Raw genomic sequence first — 11161 nt, 5'->3', positions numbered from 1 at the left:
CAATACTGTACTAGATAACGGAATAATGACCTACAATACTAGATAATTGAATAATGACATACAATTCTAGATAACTGAATAATGACTGACTAATGACATACTAGATAACTGAATAATGACATACAATACTAGATAACTGAATAATGACATACAATACTAGATAATTGAATAATTACCTACAATACTAGATAACTGAATATTGACAAATACTGTACTGGATAACTGAATAATGGCATAAAATACTAGATAACTGAATAATGGCAAATACTAGATAACTGAATAATGACATACAATACTAGATAACTGAATAATGACATACAATACTAGATAACTGAATAATGACATACAATACTAGATAACTGAATAATGACATACAATACTAGATAACTGAATAATGACATACAATACTAGATAACTGAATAATGACATACAATACTAGATAACTGAATAATGACATACAATACTAGATAACTGAATAATGACATACAATACTAGATAACTGAATAATGACATACAATACTAGATAACTGAATAATGACATACAATACTAGATAACTGAATAATGACATACAATACTAGATAACTGAATAATGACATACAATACTAGATAACTGAATCATGACATACAATACTAGATAACTGAATCATGACAAATACTAGATAATTGAATAATGGCCTTCCATACTAGATACAGTGGAACCTCTACCTATGAGTTTAATCCGTTCCGTGACCTTGCTCACACATCTGGATTTGCTTGTTTGCAAATTTTCCTCATTTAAAATAAGTGAAAAGGAATTAATCCATTCCCGTTGAATTTCAGGCACAACAATAATTTCCCTAATATCAACTTTATGGTTCATTTATCTATCACAATTCATCTAATATGACATAATAAACAATGCAAATAACATAGAAACTGATATATACTATAGAATGAATAAAATATGTCATTATGTGACAGGTGGAGGCGACCACAGCCACTCCATCTTTGTTGTGGTAATCACTAACATCTAGTGACGGCCTTTCGAAGCTATTATTATAGTTATTATTATATAGTACATTATTATTATACATATTATATTATTATTATATTATATTATTATACTATTATTATTATACGTATTATTATTATTATTACAATATAAATAATTTGTAATTTTTATTCACACAAAAAATAGAAGATTTACTGTTATGCAGACCACTACTTTATTGTAATAATTGTATAAATAATGTCAACCCATTCATGACTGCGTATTGGAATGGACAATGATGTCATTTGTTTACTCTTGAACATTGCCAAAGAATCGTACATTTCTGCTACTTTGAGCTCAATTTCAAGGTACTTTTCATAGTGAAACCAATCAAAATCATATGTACTTCTGTAATATATCTTCTATTCTATCAAATGAGACCAAAAAAACGAGAATACAACCATAAAAACCATACGAAAATACCGCTACGGGGCGGCCAATGACTGAGAAGTGAACTCCATTATTTATGGTCCGATTTCTTTCATTTTAGGTGTGCGTTAAGAAGCATCTTTCCATCATACATTGCCCAAGTTTCAATAAGATAGTCTAACAAACAACTGAGATCCAATTCCCTAGATCAAGAGCAAGAACCCCTCACCAGCATCAAGGAACCTCCCTTGAGGCCCACTTGCTTACAGAAATTTCGCTCGCGTATGGAAGCAAAAAATCAACCGATCGACTGCTCATATTTGGAAAAACTTGCACGTGGATGCACTCGCAAGTGGAGGTTCCACTGTAACTGAATGACAAATACTAGATAATTGAATAATGACATACAATATACTAGAAAACTGAATAATGACATATTTTTGCTACATATATAAAACTTACCCTCATTTAAGAGATGTAAACAAATGCCTCTTCCTCTCCTGTTTAACATCTCTAAGATTTTACTAGAACTTTCTCTCTGGTTTAATATCTTCGAGGTTTTATTAGATTTTCCTTTCTGATTTAATAAACTCGAGGTTTCATGAGATCTTCCTCTCTTGCTCAACATCTTCAAGATTTTATGAAGTCCTCCTTTTGGGTTTAATATCTCCGAGGTTTTACGAGGTCTTCCTCTCTGCTTTAACATCTTCGAGGTTTTACAAGGTCTTCCTCTCTGTTTTAAGATCTTCAAGGCTTTACGAGGTCTTCCTCTCTGGTTTAATGTCTTCGAGGTTTTACAAGGTCTTCCTCTCTGGTTTAAGATCTTCAAGGCTTTACGAGGTCTTCCTCTCTGGTTTAATGTGTTCGAGGTTTTACAAGGTCTTCCTCTCTGGTTTAATTTCTTCGAGGTTTTATGAGGTTTTCCTCCCTGGTTTAACATCATCAAGGCTTTACGAAGTCTTCCTCTTTGAATTATCATCTTCCAGTTTTTACGAGATCTTCCTCTCTGGTTTAATCTTCGAGGTTTTACTAAATATTTTCTTGACCTGTAAGATAAACGAGACACTTAGATGTTAGGACACCCAAATTGGCTAGTATTACAAGCAAATAGCATTGATTATTCAAGGGAAAATCAAAAATTTCTTCTTAGAGTTTATAGGGTTACTGGTATTGTTGATAGGGTTTATAGGGCCAATGACGCCGTACTGTTGTTGTTGGGGTGTATAGGGACACTAACAGCTTACGCCGTATCGAGCCCGACTTCCCGATGTACCGGGAAGATTTTTTTGCCCAAAGCTAGGCCATGAGTTCCTTTTTAATTAGAAACAGGAGCTAGAAGTTCCCAATTAGATCAGGTGGAGCACCTTGCCAAGCACCAGCAGAGCGAACGCCATTAGAGAATTATCTGCAGAGCAAAAAATGGAGCTGGCTAAAAGTAAGCCGATGACAGGTGCCCCTCCAGTAAAGTGCCCGGCGGGTAAAAATAGATGAGGACAAGTGTCCCAGAGAGAATGGGGGAAAATTATCACTATACTCAGGCGAGAGAGAGACGTACACGCCCAACGAAGGCTGGCACAGAAGTCCCTTCCTCTCTCTTTTAGTCTGTCTTAACAGGTGTGGACCTTGAAAGACTTGTTGTTTTTAAACCCTCTCCACTCCATATCCCTATACTTCCCCAGTGGATTTCTCACAGGTACCTTGTGTGTGTGTGTTTCGACGCTCACCAAATCAGTTTGCCTTGTCAATCCTCGCTGCTACACCAGTCATCAGTCCCACGATCGTCTAGCTACTGGATTAAGCCCTGGTACTATCTCTAACACTCATAACCTACCTCTCACCAACCTATTCTTTCCCTATCCCCACATCCCTCTCACCCCACAAGAGTCTTACCTAAACTCTCTTGTCTTGTCTATTTCTTTCTTTGTTGGGTTTGTTAGCCAAGAAGAGTACCCTGAAGGAGAATGTAGAATATAACTTCGGTATATCCGTGTCTAGCATTAGGAATAATATTAGGAGAGAAGTAAATAATGAAAATGATTGTTATAGGAATGCAGTTAGAAGTCTGAGTAGATCTATAACCCACTATGATAACATGAAAGTAGATAAGTATGTTTATGGAGCAACTTGCAATGTGAACACTGACTGATATTGAGGTGGCCAGACCTAGGCTTGGTTACAAGCACTTCTGGCAGTTTGGGAGACACACAGATGATGATCAAACTAAATGTAAGATAAGATAAGATAAGATTTCGTTCGGATTTTTAACCCCGGAGGGTTAGCCACCCAGGATAACCCAAGAAAGTCAGTGCGTCATCGAGGACTGTCTAACTTATTTCCATTGTGGTCCTTAATCTTGTCCCCCAGGATGCGACCCACACCAGTCGACTAACACCCAGGTACCTATTTGCTGCTAGGTGAACAGGTGTAAGGAAACGTGTCGAATGTTTCCACCAGCAGGGAATCGAACCCGGGCCCTCCGTGTGTGAAGCGGGAGCTTTTAGCCACCAGGCCACCGGGCCACCTATGTGATCAGGTATATGGCCACTGTCTTGAACACTGTGTGCTTAATTGTCCACTTATTGAGGAATACAGAGATAAACAGTATAATAACCTATGTGACATGTCAAGATATCTTATTAATGAAAATAAGATACCAGATATACTAAGCAAATTTCCTAAATTTGCTTGTAACAGGTAAGTGAACTATAGATAAGTAGATATAAATCCAAATGTACACCTGCTAATCCTTTTCGGGCATAGTTTCTAGGCCCTCTGTGTACCCATATGTTTTTGCAATACCGTCAACAGGTTGGAAATGAGGTGCACAATAAACTAGCCACTTCGGTGGCAAAATCTAAAATCTTTGTTGGGTTTATCAGGGCCACTGACAGCATAAACCGTATCGAGCCCGACTTCTCGATGGCACGAGGAATATTTTTTGCCCAAGGCTGGGCGACGAGAGAAAAAGAACAAAAGTTCCTTTGTAAATAGAGACAGAAACTTGAAGTTTCTGATTAGATCCGGTGGACCCCCTTGCCAAGCCCCAGCAGACCAGGATGTCTGCACCCCTACCTGAGTACAGCAACCGGCTTCCCACCAAAGTTTAGTTAGTTTAATATATTTATTATGCACCTCATACCCGTCCTGTGGGCGGTAGTCAAAAGTTTACAGAGGTACATAATTGGTCCAGGGACTGGACTCCAAAGTTTTGATAGCTGAGCAAGTTACAAAGGTAATGACCTACATCTGGTGTTAGGTAAGACACATATGCAACAGTTAGGTATCTTTATTTTGAAACGTTTCGCCTACACAGTAGGCGAAACGTTTCAAAATAAAGATACCTAACTGTTGCATATGTGTCTTACCTAACAATCTGTCGGTATTTTATACCATTTTAACCTACATCTGGTCACAATCATGACCAAGTAACAAAGGTAATGAGCTCCAGGTAGAGCTGGTCACAATCATGACAAGTTTCAAAGGTAATGAATGATAAACACGTTATGACATGATTACAATCATAAACAAATTACAGAGTAATGAGCAGTTAACAAACATAGTAGGGAATTCATCCATTGCCCCAACAACAGATGTTGCTAGGTGCCTGTTCCTCCTCGGCAGACAGCCAGACAGCCGTTGCAAACAGAAGCAAGTTGCGCCGGGATCTGTTGCTTGCAGGAGCACCATCGACCCTCCCCAAGAGGTCGAAGAGTTTGTAGAAAGAGTTGTCTTCCTTACTCCTTCCCTCCTTCCCAGTCATCACTCCTAACCCTCTCAACTGGTGGGAGTTCATGAAGAGAGTATGGAAGAGATCCTTTTCCACTGGTAGGGGTAGTCTGGCCACCTTCCATCACACCTCAGCATTGAGCTCCAGTGAGTGCCCATTCTTCTTGGGTAAGATAAGATAAGATAAGATTTCGTTCGGATTTTTAACCCCGGAGGGTTAGCCACCCAGGATAACCCAAGAAAGTCAGTGCGTCATCGAGGACTGTCTAACTTATTTCCATTGTGGTCCTTAATCTTGTCCCCCAGGATGCGACCCACACCAGTCGACTAACACCCAGGTACCTATTTGCTGCTAGGTGAACAGGACAACAGGTGTAAGGAAACGTGTCGAAATGTTTCTACCCGCCGGGAATCGAACCCGGGCCCTCCAAGTGTGAAGCGGGAGCTTTAGCCACCAGGCCACCGGGCCACCAAGCTGTACCACTGGCCCGTACTCATTGTGGCCCTGACGTGCCTTCGTTGTTTAATATCTTTATTATGCACCCCATACCCATCCTGTGGGCGGTAGTCAAAAGATTACAAAGGTACATAATGGGTCCAGGGACTGGACCCCAAAGTTATGATAGCTGAACTAGTTACAAAGGTAATGAACTCCAGGTAGATCTGGTCACAATCATGGCAAGTTACAAAGGTAATGAATCAGCCTCACTCCTATACATGGTTACAGTCAAGAACAAATTACAAAGTAATGAACCACTGATACGTCCACACCGAGTACAACTGTTATACAAGTGTATATTACTTAGGTCTTAGGGTAACCAATAAAAACGTCAGTTAACATATAGACTGTTCCAACTGTAATTGGAATCCTTTATTTTTTATTGTAAATTTAGCAAAAATATATTTGCCATGTTCAACACTGGCACATGTAGAGTTAATACATATTAATTCATTAGAGGAGTAGATTCCAATTCCTCCCCCCATTTGATCAGACCTACAGTTATGTATGGCTGTGTACCCAAGTAAGGCAAAGATGTCTGTTGTGTCATGTTTAAGCCGGGTTGCAGTAAGAATAATACAAGATATGTTAGTATTTAGAGAATTGAGGAGTTACATAGGATTGGTCAGGAAACAGGACAAGTGTTTCCTGACACGGGTCTTAGTCATATGATGACTCACCACTGGAGCTGTTGGTCATCTGACCGAGACCTTCCACTGGCCACCCCCTTTACAAATTAAAATAATTCATATAACAACTGAGGAGTGCTAAGAGGTCATTATAGTTCTTACTGAGAAATGTAATTAGATACTGATATTCTTCCAGGCGCTGAGAACCGTCTTTCCGGGCAGTAAAGCAACAGCAAAGAACTACAGACCAATAGCACTAACAACCCATACCATAAAAATCTTTGAAAGGGTCCTAAGAAGCAAGATCACCACCCATCTAGAAACCCATCAGTTACACAACCCAGGGCAACATGGGTTTAGAACAGGACGGTCCTGTCTGTCTCAACTATTGGATCACTACGACAAGGTCCTAAATGCACTAGAAGGCAAAAAGAATGCAGATGTAATATATACAGACTTTGCAAAAGCCTTCGACAAGTGTGACCATGGCGTAATAGCGCACAAAATGCGTGCTAAAGGAATAACAGGAAAAGTCAGTCGATGGATCTATAATTTCCTCACTAACAGAACACAGAGAGTAGTCATCAACATAGTAAAGTCCGAGGCAGCTACGGTGAAAAGCTCTGTTCCACAAGGCACAGTACTCGCTCCCATCTTGTTCCTCATCCTCATATTCGACATAGACAAGGATGTCAGCCACAGCACCGTGTCTTCCTTTGCAGATGACACCCGAATCTACATGACAGTGTCATAGGCTGGAATATTGCTGCACACTAACAGCACCTTTCAAGGCAGGTGAAATTGCTGACCTAGAAAATGTACAGAGAACCTTCACGGCGCGCATAACGGAGATAAAACACCTCAATTACTGGGAGCGCTTGAGGTTCCTGAACCTGTATTCCCTGGAACGCAGGCGGGAGAGATACATGATTATATACACCTGGAAAATCCTAGAGGGACTAGTACCGAACTTGCACACGAAAATCACTCACTACGAAAGCAAAAGACTTGGCAGACGATGCAACATCCCCCCAATGAAAAGCAGGGGTGTCACTAGCACGTTAAGAGACCATACAATAAGTGTCAGGGGCCCGAGACTGTTCAACTGCCTCCCAGCATACATAAGGGGGATTACCAACAGACCCCTGGCAGTCTTCAAGCTGGCACTGGACAAGCACCTAAAGTCGGTTCCTGACCAGCCGGGCTGTGGCTCGTACGTTGGTTTGCGAGCAGCCAGCAGCAACAGCCTGGTTGATCAGGCTCTGATCCACCAGGAGGCCTGGTCACGGACCGGGCCGCGGGGGCGTTGACCCCCGGAACTCTCTCCAGGTAACTCCAGGTAAACACTGCAAGGCTCCAGGCGGACATCAACCAAATCTTTCGATGGGCTGCAGAAAACAATATGAAGTTCAACGATGAGAAATTTCAATTACTCAGATATGGTAAACACGAGGAAATTAAATCTTCATCAGAGTACAAAACAAATTCTGGCCACAAAATAGAGCGAAACACCAACGTCAAAGACCTGGGAGTGATCATGTCGGAGGATCTCACCTTCAAGGACCATAACATTGTATCAATCGCATCTGCTAGAAAAATGACAGGATGGATAATGAGAACCTTCAAAACTAGGGAGGCCAAGCCCATGATGACACTCTTCAGGTCATTTGTTCTATCTAGGCTGGAATATTGCTGCACACTAACAGCACCTTTCAAGGCAGGTGAAATTGCTGACCTAGAAAATGTACAGAGAACCTTCACGGCGCGCATAACGGAGATAAAACACCTCAATTACTGGGAGTGCTTGAGGTTCCTGAACCTGTATTCCCTGGAACGCAGGCGGGAGAGATACATGATTATATACACCTGGAAAATCCTAGAGGGACTAGTACCGAACTTGCACACGAAAATCACTCACTACGAAAGCAAAAGACTTGGCAGACGATGCAACATCCCCCCAATGAAAAGCAGGGGTGTCACTAGCACGTTAAGAGACCATACAATAAGTGTCAGGGGCCCGAGACTGTTCAACTGCCTCCCAGCATACATAAGGGGGATTACCAACAGACCCCTGGCAGTCTTCAAGCTGGCACTGGACAAGCACCTAAAGTCGGTTCCTGACCAGCCGGGCTGTGGCTCGTACGTTGGTTTGCGTGCAGCCAACAGCAACAGCCTGGTTGATCAGGTTCTGATCCACCAGGAGGCCTGGTCACAGACCGGGCCTCGGGGGCGTTGACCCCAGGAACTCTCTCCAGGTAAACTCCAGGTAAACTGGCTGTGTAATAAATTAATATTATAATAATCATAACTAAGCGCTAAACCCACAAGTGTCATACACCTCTACTACTGCTGTGTAATACAGACGTTATTTTCAGAAGAATATTGGTGATCACTGCGGTTGAACAGATTAAATCTGGGTCAGTGTCTGCATTCGTGAGCAAGGAAGTAGAAAGCGTAGAAAAGGAAGAAGACTAAAATTTTGTACATAAATGGTATACAATACCAACATAATGAAAATTGAGACACATGTGCAACATCTGGGTATCTTTATTGTAGACGCTTCGCCATCCAGTGGCTTTATCAATACAAATTTAGTGACATGAATGGAAGGCAGTAGAACTATGTACAGAAGATCGGGTAATCAGTCCCTCAGCCTTCGAGTTGGTGTGAAGAGCACCGTAGTCGTGAAGATTCTGGAGCATAGCACACGCCAGTATATAAGCTGGTGCTTATATACTGGCGTCAGGTGGAAAGGGACGGGTAGCAGATGAGGGCATAGTCACTGGTAGGCGGGATTCCCCAGTGGAAGTAGGTCATATCCAAGGGATGGGTTAGTGGTAGAAGTAGCCGTGAAGGTCATGTAGATTTCCTTTGAACAAAGATTCCATCATATTGCAGTGTCTGACAAGTTGTACATAAATAAAGATACCCAGATGTAGCACATGTGTCTAATTTTCATCTTGTCAGTATTGTATACCATTCATGTACATGGCTTCTGCCGAAAGGAAAAGGTCACGATGTTCCAGGGACTCAATAGAGGACTCAGATTTGGAAATGCGGGGTGCAGTCCTAGCGAAGAAGTTGCAAGACCACTCTGTGTCATCAGAGGAAGAGGAAGAGTCTGCAGATCTGACAGCTCCAGCCATGCAGCCAGCAAATACGGAAGGATGGATCATTGTGTACAACAGTAAGATGTGCCGTCTGTCCAAGGAGCAGGCAAACCAGCTCAACTCACTTCGCAGATTCAAGGTAAAGTCTTACGGGGAGCACAGAACCCACTGTGGCATGGTTATACACCTGGAATCACGGCACAAACTGAGGTTCAAGATATAGTTCAACCTGAGGGGAGAACCAATACTGACTCCTCTCAACAAGGAAATGTACACCACCTTGAAGATCGTCACGGAGACAGACCGCTCCTTCACCCTGGAGGAACTGCACTCTCGGCAGATCACCAAGGGTGTAGTGATGCGATACTCGCTGATTATGCCCATCGAGGCAGTAGCAGTTCACCCCAGTGTCGTGTCAGCTCAGCATCTCAAGGCAAAGTCGGCAGGCAACGCACCAACCCGGCAGGTCCTCATTCAGCATGTAGGACCGCTGCCATCCCAGCTGGACCTCGGTTCTGGGGCAGGTACGATGTCAGGACCTTCACGGCAGAACCAGTTCGCTGTTTCAAGTGCCAGCGTTATGGACATCTGGGTGCACTTCGTCCGAACAGAGTAATCTGCGGTGTCTAGCCAGCGCCATCCTACCGAGGACTGCATCACCAAGCTGAAAAATGCATTGCCACCCACTCCACGATGCCTGAGCTGCACACAGAAAGACCATTCCTGGAACCCTCGATGCCCCGAGAGGCTAGCTAGAATTCATGAGGCCTGGAAGACGCCAACAACGAGGCAGCAGGCTATGGCAGAGCATCACTCTCAGCAGATGATGGGTGCAGAGAATCCTGCCATACTGCAGAACTGTCATTAGGCCACCTAACTCAATGCTGAGGAATTTCCGACCCTCGAAGCCTCAAACATGCGTCATGGACAGGAGCCTCCTGCTCCTCTACCTCAACGAAGAAACAAAAACATAAGGAACAGGAAACATCTGGTCAATGATATCAGCAGCCGGCACTACACGAGCCCCCACCGGCCATAACACTTCAATGCAGGCACTCCTTGCCCAGCACAGCCACTATGCAGGCTTCCCTGGCTATGCCTCCACCTCACCAGCAGATGCCGGCTACCCAACTTGGCACACAGCAACAGGCCACGGTGCGCACAATGAAGAATACAACCCTCAGCAGTCCCCAGAGACCACAACAGCCCAGATAATATCTACTGCCTCGAACCCACCGCCAACCCAGCCCTCACCAGGGAGGATCTCGTAACACTCATCAAGGCATTCACGGATATATGCAGCACAATCAACTCAACTGAACAACAGAATATTTTCCGGTAGATGGTCAGCACACTCCTGAGGGTGTACTTACTGACCGAGGAGACGGTGGACGCCATGAATCTGCAGATTCTCAGAACGGACAGAGCCCAGTCCCCAGCTCAGGAAACAACAGAGATGGAGTAACCTCAGTACCAAATCACAGTCGAATATGAGACGCACTAGATGAACTTTCCAGAACAGTACTTGAGCAGCATATGCTCCAAAAACGAAGAACCAAGTCTTTGGGAGTCAGAGACGGGTCATTGCAAGATTAAGACCCGTGCTAGGACCCTGGTTTTGGTGAACATTATACATACATGCCTATGCAGACAGAGTGCAACGGACAGGTGATCTAGTAGTAGCAGCAACACACACAGCAAGAGGCATTCTTGAGCTTCCCCAGCACTCGGGCTTAATGGCCAAAGCTGGGGTGTGGCTCCTAAAGGATCCTGAAGTGCTTACTGCCTTTGCACCTC

The sequence above is a fragment of the Cherax quadricarinatus genome, chromosome 75 (assembly GCF_038502225.1).
Source record: "Cherax quadricarinatus isolate ZL_2023a chromosome 75, ASM3850222v1, whole genome shotgun sequence".
Classification (NCBI taxonomy): Eukaryota; Metazoa; Arthropoda; class Malacostraca; order Decapoda; family Parastacidae; genus Cherax; species Cherax quadricarinatus.
The sequence above is the reverse complement of the archived record's forward strand: the minus strand, read 5'-3'. Positions refer to the sequence as shown.